The sequence below is a fragment of the Phodopus roborovskii genome, unplaced genomic scaffold, assembly GCF_943737965.1.
Source record: "Phodopus roborovskii unplaced genomic scaffold, PHOROB, whole genome shotgun sequence".
In the NCBI taxonomy this organism is placed as follows: domain Eukaryota; kingdom Metazoa; phylum Chordata; class Mammalia; order Rodentia; family Cricetidae; genus Phodopus; species Phodopus roborovskii.
The window spans coordinates 2,909,372-2,921,720 of NW_026125640.1; the positions used below are offsets into that span (position 1 = coordinate 2,909,372).

The 12,349-nt window shown below is 52.7% G+C and overlaps 1 protein-coding gene across 1 annotated transcript in view; it reads right to left on the reverse strand.

The window, feature by feature from the left end:
• Positions 1–11,482, reverse strand: part of Bcor (BCL6 corepressor) — a 120,978-nt gene extending 109,496 nt beyond the window's left edge. Inside the window, exon 1 of the mRNA XM_051177941.1 lies at positions 11,301–11,482. The gene's annotated coding sequence lies outside the window, so the exon portion shown is untranslated. The remainder of the gene's footprint in view (positions 1–11,300) is intronic.
• Between the last annotated feature and the right edge of the window lie 867 nt (positions 11,483–12,349).

Genomic DNA, 12,349 nt, shown 5'->3' on the forward strand with positions numbered 1-12,349 from the left:
GGCCCACCTGCAATTCTAGCCTCCTAAGGAGGCAAAGCAAACTGGCTAGTGAGACTAGCCATATCTGCACGTTCTGGGTTTGATTAAGACTCCCTGCTCAGGGAATACGGTGGAAAGGCAAGGAAAGGCAGTACACAGACGGAACACAAGAAAAGAGGAGGGAGCCACTAAAGCAAGCTGCAGATGCAGCTCAGCATTAGAACATTTGTCCAACATGCATAAAGTGGGACCCCCATTACTACCAAAGAAAGGGAGGGGGAGGCTCTGGTTCCGGCATTCACAAGACTCTGGTTTGATCCCCAGTGTTGCAAGTAATACAACCACAATGTGGAGGGGGGGAATGTGTCTGGTGGGGATAGGGTTGGGAGGATAAGAAGTGGGGAGCACTGGAACGGAGGACAATTCAGAACAGCAGCAAAGAGAAGCAGGCAACACCCACCCCTTAGACAAAAGACCACAATAGACAGGCAGAGGTCAGGGCTGAAGAGACACCTCTCTTAGGCCTCAGCTGTGGGCCACTCTTCTCCGGCAGCCTGGCCCCAGGGCAGGAGAGATAGCCCCCTGCCTAGAAACTAAGACCTCAGGCTGGAAAGCTCCCTCCAATTGTTCACAGCTTCTGGGCTGCCTGCCTGTAGCTCCAAAGCACACTATAGCCCACCTGGAGCTCACTATCTAACCCAGGGTAGCTCTTGTTAGTAAATTGACATTCTCGGAAGCAATTCCTCCTCCTTCTCTTCATCCTTGCCACCACCTCCTCCTCCCCTCTTCTTTTTCCTCCTCCTTTTTTTTTTTTTTTTTGGTGGTGCTAGATACAGAACACCCCTTCTCCACCCCCTCAAGAGTGGGCACCAAGGCATTCAGCACTAAAGCACCAGTCCTAGATGCAATTTTTTTCTTCTAATTCAAACCCCAAGCCAGTAAGACTCAGCTAGGAGCTACCACGCCACACACCAGACACACACCATACACACACACACACACACACACACACACACACTGCATTCCAAACACTCAATCCTAATCCTCCCTTCCCTTCTTCAAGAAAAAGGGCAGGATATTTACTAAGAGTTTATTATGCTCCCCCTGTGCAATTACTTCATCTGATCTTCTCCCAACTCCTTGCATAGGCATTCTCATGCCCATTTTACAGAGGAGGAAACTGAGGTTCCAGGAGATTAAGCACTGTTAGGCAAGAACTAACTTACTATGTTAAGCCTAGCTATATCTTGTTCCAGAGCGTTTCCACCACAGCTGTTATTGTCCATGTATTTGAATGGTTTACTTTGTGCCAGGGCCTACAGGTAAATAAAACAGTTGCTGTCCTTGAGGAATTTGGAGGTTAGTAGGGGAGACCGATTATAATGCAGTGTCACAGGAGAATACTCTGAGTACCTTAGGGACTGTGCTAAATATTTCCATCCTCCTTCCTAACCCTCTCACACCTGGTCCTTGCTTTCAGCACTAGCTGCTGGCTTCCCTCCTTTCTATAGGGTCCTGTACTGTATCTACAAACCCAGCAACAATTCTCGAACCCTAACTGCCTTGCTCGGGTAGACTTTCGTGGCCTCTCAGGTACCAGAGGGATTCCACTCTGGGAATCCCTGGCTGACTTAGTTGAGAAATGGGCTCAGGGGCCCCAACACCAGGCAGGCTGGTGGACCCTTCCAAGGTTTTCATTGCAGCCTGTTAAAGGGCTTCGGGCTTCCTCTGATGAAAGGCGTTTAAGTGCATCTGCTTATGATTACAGGGGAGGAGAAAGCCAGGCAGTCTCTGGGGCTTTGGACCAGTCATCTGGCTCTACCTTCCTCCCAGCAGAACTGGCTGCTGGTGGGGCCAGGAGGCCAGGTGTGGGGGCAGGCAGGAAGCAGAGGCAGTCAAGACCCTCCAGCTCTACAAGGCGCCTGACCCAGGCCCTGGCTCCATCAGGTGGGATTCCCAGAAACAGCATGGTGGCTCACAAATGCCAGGCCCTCGAGAAAGTCAAGTTCAGTGTGGTTGTGGCCCATCTCTACCCAGCAGTCACTGATTTCTACCCACTTCACTCGAGTCCCAAGAACCCCCACCCTCTGCTACCCCTAACTACAGTCTCAAGAGTTTCTGAAGCGATTTAAAAAGAAGAAAAGAAAGGGGGAGGTGGAGAGAAAACACCCTAAGGAAAAACACACACTTTCCAAAAGTTTAAAAAAAAAAAAAAAACCAACGTTTTTTTCCTTTTCAGCTAGCATGACATAATTTCCCATAAAACAAAAGGATAAATATTAAAACTATTTCTTGTAATAATTGACAATCATGCTCAAAGAAGGGAAGAAATATGAAAAAGGGTTTGTCCCAAGTCGCTGTATGTCCCGACACCTGTCTCTATGTGAGCATAAAAAAAGCTCTTGGGGGACCTGATGGGTTAAACACAGTCTTCAGTCCTAGAAACGAAAATGCATTTTCTTCTTCCCGCCCTGATTTAATCCTGCTGCGTGTAATTATTGTCAAGTCTCTTCGCACTACCGTTTCTAAAAAGAAAACCCGTGGGTCTGCACGGCCCTCTGCCGCCTGCTCGGCTTTTATTGTGCACGCAGCCAGGTCTGCGTGGATCCAGCACGTCGTGACCGTCTTGCAGGCACTCGCGGACACCCTCGGAATGGCATTTCGACCAGAGCTAGGAGGGGACACACACTCACACTAAAGGGTTGCAGACCCCTTAGCCAGCCCTCCACGCAGCCCATAATTAGAGATGACCTTTGAGAAAGGCAATTAAAATATGGTAATGAAAAAAAAAGGCAAATACACAGGTGCTGGCTTCAGCCTGCTCCACCTGGCCAGGCTGGGAAGACTCCTGTATCTCATGAATGAACTCTTTCTCCAGAGAAGCTTTGGTTCCCCACTACCTACGCGAGCGAGGGTTCCACCCCCCCCACACACACACACACTACTTTCTCTTCCCCTCCCCCACCCACGCTCTAGCAGCCTGGAGCTTGCTGACGGCAGCGGGGCTTTGTCATCACAACGCACACATAGACACGCACACGCACGCACCGCGGGACCGCGGCAGCCGCTGTGTTGCGTCCTTCCTCGCCGCGTTATCCTCCCCGCCCCCTCTTTTAAAGAGCTGCTCGGGACCCTTTCTTCCAGGCTTTAGATGGGCCGAGCTTTGCAACCAGGAGCAGTAGTGGGGAGGAGGGCTTTCCTCGGGGTGCGGGATGGGCAAAGAGGACTCTGAATCAAACGAGAGGATACAGGATATGCGGACAGCACGTCATTGTTTTGCCCCTTGCCCCTGCCCAGAGGTCGGCAGAGAACCCGCCAAGCTCATGGCCCACTGGCGAATAGGCACTGCAGAACACCAGCACTTGCCCTGGCGACCAAAGGGAACTGTGTGATCTACCCTCCAGAATTCACTCTGGGTTTGGTCTGGGTGGGGTTCATGGCCTGGGCAGGGTCTCTCTGCCCACAAGTGGCTCTCCCCACCCAGACAAATTGCAGTGTCATTATGGTGGCTCCTGTTGCTTGAGGCCTTGGGGTTGCTCGGGCCGTGCTCGCACCCACTTCTACACTGTGCAGAGGGCAAAAAGGGGCCCAGGGACCGAGGATCCCTGGGGACTGCCTGCAGGAGACACCGCATCGGGCCTTCTTCCCGTTCCTCCCGGCTGCCTTCCGGGACCAGGAGCACGGAGCCAGGGCGGCCTCTCGCCTTTCATTACCGGGCCTACGAAAGCAGCAGCCCAGGCAAATATGTAGCTATTAAAATTAATCGCCCTGCGTTGTCAGCTGAACATAATGCAAATTATTTATGGGCTGTCTGCGCAATATTTATCATCGTGCAGGCTCCAGGCGCTTAGTGCCTTCTGGCCTACCCCGCCCGCCCTGGCCCGCGGAGGCCGAAGATGAACGCAGGCTGCAGCGGCCCTGGGGGAGGTCTGCGCACCCGAATGGGCTTCCCAGGATGAGGCTGTGTATCAGTCAGCCTTCCAGGCCAAGAGATTCACTTTAGTTTCTACCATTCGTTGCTAATTTTTGGAGGACTACTACATGCAAAATTCATAGGCCTGTAGAACTAGGGGGTGAAACCACTTAGGACAATTCTGAATCAAACAGACAAGGCCAGATTCCAAGCGGTGATGTAGGCAGATCTTGAGCTGCCCAAGAGAATGTAATGCGACTCAAATCGGTGCCCCAACCTGGGAAACGGATTTACACTGGGAGAAACTATGGGCATCTGATGTGCCCAACAGATCCGGGCTCAACTGGAACAGTAATTCAGTACCCTCGGAGCCTTAAAACTTGTTTGGTGACCGAAGATAGCAGATTAACTGCTAATTGTCAAAATCCGCCAAGCGTTTAGTTTATCACTACTGGGGGCCCCTAGGTATTCGCTGCACTTTTTTATATGCAAAAGCAGCCTTGCAGCCTCCTAAACGGCTTTTGTTTCTCTTTCAAATACAGTGTTTTCGAAAACAGCAGCAACATGCTACCCCACCCCCTCTCCAATCTCGTCTTCTGGTTTAAAAAACACAAAACAAAACAAAAACCAGGAGGAAAAATAATCTATAAAACAATCCCCCCCCTACTGGTCGGCGCTGGCGTAGGGGTTTTTTTACGCAGATCGAGTCGCCCAAGACTGCCGAGGTAAACAGGCTTTCTGAACCGCTGCTAAATGAATCACGAAGGGGAAGAGTGAGGCTGCCAGGCAGCGGAGGCCTGGAGATCCAGCTTGGGGCGTCAGGGCGGGAAGTGCTTACCGCGGCGAAGGACAGTGAGATGGAGGTTGGTTAGCCCTCGCCAGAGGTCGTGGAGCCAAGGAAGTGAAGAGGAAGGCCTGTGGAGCCCAGCTGGATTCTCTCCACCGCCACCCCTACCCCACCCCGCGCCAATTCTAGAGGCTGGGTTAAAGCTCATCCTGGGGCTTCATCCCCCATGCACCTGGCCACCACACGGGGCCAGACGGGGTACTTGAATCTTTCAGGGAAGATTACAGGCCTCCCCTCACCTCCTCAGCTTCAGTAGCTCTAGGCCTCCAGCAAACAGAAGCAGGCCTAAGTCTTTCTTTTGATATTCAGTTTAAGCAAGTCATCGCTTTGCTTCCTGGTCTTCTCCCAAGATACCTACATCACCTTGCAGTTAGCTTTTCAAATCTGCCAAGCCCTACTTCCGGGGCGTGTGTGTGTGTGTGTGTGTGTGTGTGTGTGTGTGGTGGGTGGGCTATCCACCAGCATCTGCTCTCCAGACCCACATTAGGGGACAAGGCCAGGAAGCTACATTGAATTTATATTCTTCCGGTTTTCGTCTTAAAATGTGGTTTAATCCATTTTAAAGGACTCATTTCGTTCTCATTAACCTCGAATTTTAATGGGGAATTTTCGTAGAACATTCCAAAGATTCTCCCGTTCTTCTGAAACTTAATTTCAAGTGGTGTAAAAGAGAGGGTCCCAAAAGGAAGGTGCTGTTTGGATTCACTGTCTCACTGTATCTGCCATATTCTGCAGGGATTTGGGGGCGGGTTTAGCTCTACTGCCTTTTAATCAACAAAGCACTGTTTTTTCCATATGTGGGAGAGAACAGAACACAGACCACAGAAACGGGCCCAGCTGCATTCGCAAAGGACTTTAACACTTCCATCTTTTAAACCCACCTAAGGGGACACAGAAAGTGTTAATATTTCCATTTTACAGGCGAGGAGGCTGTCCCCACCGCCCCCCCCCAAGTTTCAGAGTGTTTGTCTTCATTGAAGTGAGGTCAGAAACCAGGTGAAACCCGGCTGTGCTGGTGATTACCCATCCTACCCCATTCTTTGTCATTTGGTAAATTTTCTGGAATTTGCTTATCCTTCTCCCGCTTGAGGCGGTTCTCTTCACAGCTTTAAAAAAAAAAAAAAAAGATCGTGGATTGTGTGTTTATTCACTTCCCCCCACACAGTCAATTCCGACTCCCGGCCACCGAGGACTATTTTAAAGTATTTCTGCAGACAGACCCTCTGGCCCCGCCGGAAGTGTTTTATGGACCTGTGAGTCCAGTTAATCCCAGGAGGCGAGGAAGGATTAGTCCGGGGTGTGGGTGTGGGAATCCTATGTTCAGGTTTATCCCTATGGGAGTGGGGGAGGGGGTCAGTGGCTTTGGCAATATATGCCCCCTCCCCATGAAACTGGACATTTGAACCAACGAAGATGGAGACGGAGGCCTTCGAGCCACGACGAGGTGTGGGCTGGGGCAGGAAGGGGGCCCACACTCTGGGCCAACACTGAACTTGGAGAGGAAAGTCGGAGAGCACTGTGATGTGAGCCATCGCCACCCTCCAGCCCCCCCCACCACCACCACACCCGCTCCGGTTTTATCTTTCCAGCCTTGTGGAAAGCAAGAGAGCCGCAACCCGGGAAGGAGCCTGAAACACTTAACCACCAGCCTCCCGCCACTCATCACACGAAGATGGTAGGGGATCCCCTGGGTTTCAAGATTCCAGGAAAGGTGTTTTGCCTTGAGGCACGAAAGCTCCTGCACTCTCCTTTGCCTGGATGGCCTCCCCTGGGCTCCCTAAACCGCTAAGCCCCCAAGTGCGCCTAGGCCGCTTAGCCTCACCCGGGCACGTGCTGATTCCTTGCTAAGGACATCCCTCATCAGGGACGCTGTGGTTAACATAAACTGGGCAGGACAGACCTACTAGCCGAATTCAGGCACATGTCTCCCATTTTTACAACAGGGGTCACTCCGAAGCAGATAGACTAGATCCTCGCCAGCAGCTGCCACTTCTCGAGAGACAAGGGGATACATAGGCCTGGCAGTGCGCCCCAGGCTTTAGCAGCCTGAGCACATACGCGGGCTGGGGGAAGGGCAGCATAGCTTCCCCACCTGGACTCTTCGAAGCAAACAATCGCCGCGAGCTTTCGAAGCACCAGAGCGAGCCAGGAAGAGGAAGGGAAAGTGGAGGGCCAGAGCGAGCTTGGAAAGCCTGTTTGTGTGCACGCGGGACTGGGGGTGGGGACCTAGGGAAGCTAGTGGTAAACCCAGCTGGGTTTCATGCTAACAAACAGAACCAGCTGTCCCAACCTGGACTGATGAACTGGGCTCTCTAGCCTCAGGCAATGGAGTTCAGCCCAGGGCTGGCGCCTCAAGTGGAGAGAAACCGGGAGCTTCAGGAGGCGCCACTAGGCATCTAGCCAGATCCACTGGAGGATACCAGGGGCGCGCCTGGAGCCAGGGGACCTGCAGGAACCAGCCACCGCCGCGGGCAGCAGTTTAACTAAACCTCACAGGACCACTGACGATGGGCGATAAGGGGTTCCTAGGCAATCTGCTACCCCCAGGTCCTGGTCACCTCCGGAGGACGTGACTGCCGGATGCTGTATGGCTAGGTGGGCTAGGGGCCTTTGCACTGCCTTCCTTGGCCCTTTCTGGGCTGCAGAGTCACAGTAGAGGTAGATTCTGTTCTCATACTCTGGAGTTTTCCTTTACAAAATAATAGCCCAAAATGTGGGGCATCTCAAGCCACATTTTCCTTTGGAAGGGTCCAGCTAGTCCCTCTGAAACACCCTCTTAAATAAGTCACATAGACTACAGTGTATGCGAGACAACACAACCCTCTTTCTAATCAATCCAGAACCTATTCCAAAGGTTGGAGCTTTGGACAAGCGACTTAACAATTCTGGACCTCAGGTCCTCAATCTGTAAGGCAAAGAAAGCAAGCAGTCTTAGTGTCCACCTCCTAAGAGTTGCTTTGAAGAGAATCAGCTTCTGCAAACATATGCTTAGACTGATGCAGTGCACATGTGCTTGTTAGGATTTCGTTCTTATGGGGGGAGAGTGCCTCCCATGTTAACGTTCCCCCAGGTCTTTATTCAGAGGCATGTTTGGGCCAAGTGGAAAGAGCATTGTTACTGCCACCAGAAAAGTTTTTGTTTTTGGAGACAGGGTTTCTCTATGTAGCCCTGGCTGTCCTGGAACGCACACTGTAGGCCAGGCAGGCCTCAAACTAAGAGATCGTCCTGCATCCACCATTGCCCAGAAGTCCTCAGAAAAGTTAATGCAAAATGTCCTCAGACTATCTCTTGACCCCTTATCCCTTAAAGGCCAGTACTGGTGGTGTGGAATTGTGCCTTCTCCTCCTCACAGGGCCTCACTCTGTATCCCAGGTGGGCCTGGAATTTAAGACAATCCCCTGCCTCAATATCCTAAGTGCTAGGATTGCAAGGATGAGCCTCCACGCCCTGTGAGAGTGCTTTTTAATGGCATTCATTTAGTCTGGATTAATGTCAAGTTCCAGCCAGGGATCAGAAATCATACCCACACTCTCCCAGCCATCTTAGGGGATACAATACGGGTCTTCCAGAATACACTTCCAGCCTACCCTTTTTGATGATTCAAGGTTACCTTGTTACTGAAGAGGCTGGGTAAAAGACAAGTGTTCTGCCATTGGTGAATCACATTTCACTGAAACCCAAATATTAGTACTGCTTGTGTGAACAGGATTGGCCAGATTCCTATTTAAGAAATGGTCTCCTTACTATCTATGCCTAGCATGATACAGAGATTGGGGGAGGGTGGCAAAGGAGGGCCTAAAGGGTCAACTATAATTTATATCATGAGGTTGCTTTTTCCCATTTAGAAGACAAGGTATTTCTCATACGTGGCTACCAGCGGTAGATTACTCACTTAGAAGTGCTGGCGATGGGCTGTGGCGAGCCAGGCCACCAGCCCAAAGACAAAGAACACAGGCACCTCTAAAGTTTGCTTCTGGGACCTTGGGTCACCTCTGGGGCTTGCCCTGTACTGTCTACAATCCTTTATAAGCCATGGCCGACCTGCCTCTCTGAAACAATTCCTCAGACCCAAATCAGAATCCCAGTTCTCGAGCGCCACCCGGAGAGTTCACATTTCCCCTCCTCCGAGGCCGCGTGGTGCGCAAGTGAGAGTCCGAGGGCGGTGGTGGCAGTAGCTGCACAGCTTGGTGGCCTCCTCCTGCCCGCACCCTGCAGCACAGCACGTAAGCAGGAAAAGAAAGGCAAGAGTAAACCCACAAGCGTGCAGTATAAAAGCAAAGTACAAACAACCCGAGGCAGGAGTATGTACGGAGGAGTCAGCAGCCTCAAATAGAAACTATAGCTAAAATAATCTCTTTTGAGTTCTATTAATTAAAGGTTCTCGAAGATGGAGGGCAACGAGGACCCACCTCTATCTTAGGATACATTGACCATACCAAGACAATGGGGTTCAGCTCAGACCCTCCAGAAGGCATATTTCATTAACAGACAGTGCAGTAAGATTCGAATCTACAGATTAACCTGTTCTCATCCTCTTTTTAACCGACTCTGTGTTTGATTGCTGGGAAGGGGATGTCGCTTGAAATATACCCTGTGAATCCATATTTAACTGGGATAAGTTCCCGTAGCTGTCTGACCACATTTGTTTGGTCCCTTTGAGAATCCACGTTTTCTAGCCTCAAGAGGGGCAGGCGGCCCTCATGGCTCCTCCCTCGGCGGTTTCCTGGCGAGGCGCCCATCCTCCTCTAGCACCGGGAACAGAGGCAGCCACATTAATACTCCCAGGCAGCCTGTTCTGACCTATACTGTCATTTTTTCCATCGGTCAGGATCAGGCTGGGGTGGGGGTAGCGCTCCTCCGAGGGGCTTTGCACGGATCGTTGGGTTTTCCCCGGCGAACTTAGCACGGAGGCAAAAGGGGCAGATGGAAACCAGGCCTCGGCTGGCCGGGCGCGCGTAAGCGCCTCGCTCGGCAGCTCGACGCAAACCCAGGGCTGGATTTTCGAGGCCCGGGCGCAGCGGCTTCCCCGGGCTGGCGAGATCCTCTCTCCCGAGGCTGAGCCAACACGCTCTCCTAATTCCGCCCCCGGAGACAGCAGCTGTGCGGCAAAAAGGGGCGGGTGGGGGAACCCACAACTTTCCCACCAGAAAAGTGTATGACGAACAGGAGTGATGAAGGCCCACCCCGATTCCGTGCACGTAGCGACTCATCATCTAATCAGTGTCACTGCCAGAAACACGCTTCTGCGGAGGGCGACACCTCCGTCCCCGCCAACCTGCGCGCGGTTGGGGGGAGGGTTGCAAATGGCGTCTCCTGTCGTCCCAGACTCTGCTCAGCACCATGAGCAGACGCTGCAGCGAACTCAAGTGCAGCGTCGGGAATATGAACACGTTGGGGCCTGGTGTCCCTCTGGGGTCGTAGTTAAAGGAACTAAGCACACCAGTCCTAGCTTCGAGGCTATTCTCTCCTCCCTCACCTCCGGAAGAGCCACCCTTCCTCAACTGGGGTATGTGGGGAGGAGTACAGGAAACTTTGCAAGACAACTGTTTTCTGCCTTCGTTAGAGGAACGGGGGGGGGGGGTGTTCTGATCCCAGGCCAGCCCATACCACTACACTCTTCCCAGGCCTCAGTCCCGAGCCTCGTGGAGTCCCCTAGAAAGGGAAATATATTCCAGATCACTGGCGAATGAAGGCTACACCAAAGTGGAGAGTTCCTAAGGGTTTTGGCAGATGACCAAGTTTGTGTCCCTAACCCTCCCACGCAAGAGTATTATGCGCCACTTCGGGCAAGTGTGAGGCACACTCCACCGCAGTGGTGCAGGTAGTTTCTGTCCATCAGCCCCCTCGACCGGGTGACACTCCTGAGGAGGCCCAAAGTGGCTCTCCCAGAGGAGGGGGTGTGAATTCGTGCGCGCCACCGACTCACATCTTGCTAAGCCACTTCTGTTGCCCTCCCCCACGGGATAGCCCTGCAGGACGCACCCTCCCCCAAGCGGAGTGGGGGTGCCCCTGGGATTCAGGCAAGGATGGCGGTTCCGGTCGTTCCGGGATTTGCCAGAGAGAAGAAAACAAGGCCGGTGATTGCAAGAGTGGCGCCTCCCTGATCGGGTCTCAGACACTCGCGTAATCTCCGCGTGGATCTCGCCCATGCCAGGAACCCCGCTGGCGTCCCTCTGTCCCCACACTCCCCCGGGCCACCGTTGTCCTCCGCAGCACGCGGAGCTCGGAGCGCCCCGGGTCCCGCAGCACCCCTCCTTAAGGCGCGCGCCTCCCTAGCTCGAGCTCCGGGCTCCCGGGGCCCCGACTACTTGGCTTCCACCTTGGGCTGCGAAAGCCGCCGCCCCGCGCCACCCCCGCCCGGCCGGGCCCTTGTCTTAGCCCGGCTCCCCCGCCAGCTGCACGGCCACCGCCGCACGTGACCCGCCCCCGTCGCGGCTTCCGCTGAGCTGCCTGTTCCGGAGCACAAACAATTTCTGCTCTGACGCGGGGTCTTTGGGGCCCCGGCGTCGTCTCCTCCCTGCCCCCCCTTCCGGGTACGAGAACTCAAAACAACTCGCTGACCTTCGGGTGGACTAGCGCCGACTTCCACCGACTCCGGCATTCCGCTCGAACCCAGCAGCCTCGGCTTCTAAGATTTCACTCCGCGCCTGGCTGGGGGGAGGGGGTGATGTCTCCAGGAGGGGGTGTCTCAGATCGAAAGAGCCAGTTCACGCTCTTTCCCTTCCTCCGAACTGACTTTTTAAACTATCCGGACGCTCTAGGGAAACTCGAGTGGCCGCGCGTAGAAGACCCCTCCCTCTGCGTCCTTCACACCCCGCCTTGTCTACGGTGACCCGATTCCCAGGGTCAGCGTCAGAGTGCCTGGCTAGCAGCGTCAGAAATACAAAGTGGACAGGAGAGTACTGGGGTGAGGTGACTGTGGTAATACTGATGGCCCTCACTCTCAGGCCCTGTGCCTCGCTTTGCAGAGCAGGAAACTGAGGCACAGAGAAAAACGTAGTTATGCTGCTGATTCAGTTACCTGCGAGTTATGTGAAGATGTGAACCAACCCAGGTTAGTTAAACAGCCTGTAGCAGCAGTCACCTTGTTATCCAAAGTACAGACACATCTAGAAAAGCTAGTGTTCACTTGACATCTATTACATTTGCATGGAGCATTGTGGTTAGCATGTAGTAGGCACTCAATAAGTATTGAGAGAATGGGTGAATAAATGATTGACAAGCTCACAGATGGAAAGTGATTTTTACAAAAAACACTAACCATTGTTCTTCCTAATAGGATTGTCTTGGTTGAATAAAACCTGTGGCTTCCCCCTCCTTGTCTTTCTTTTCCTTCCTTTCTTCTTCTCTTTTTCTCTTTCTTTCTTTCTTTTTGTTGTTGTTGTTGAATGTTTCCTGGTAAGAGGAAATCTTATTTAAAAGTACATTAGCCTCCCATCCCTACCCTTGCCCCCACCTCTACCCAGGTAAATCATCCTGGCAAGCAATTGAAGGTACATTCCCAGAGCTGCTGTTGCTTAGTCTCAGCCTACTCCAACACACACACACACACACACACACACACACACACACACACACACAGAGAGAGAGAGAGAGAGAGAGAGAGAGAG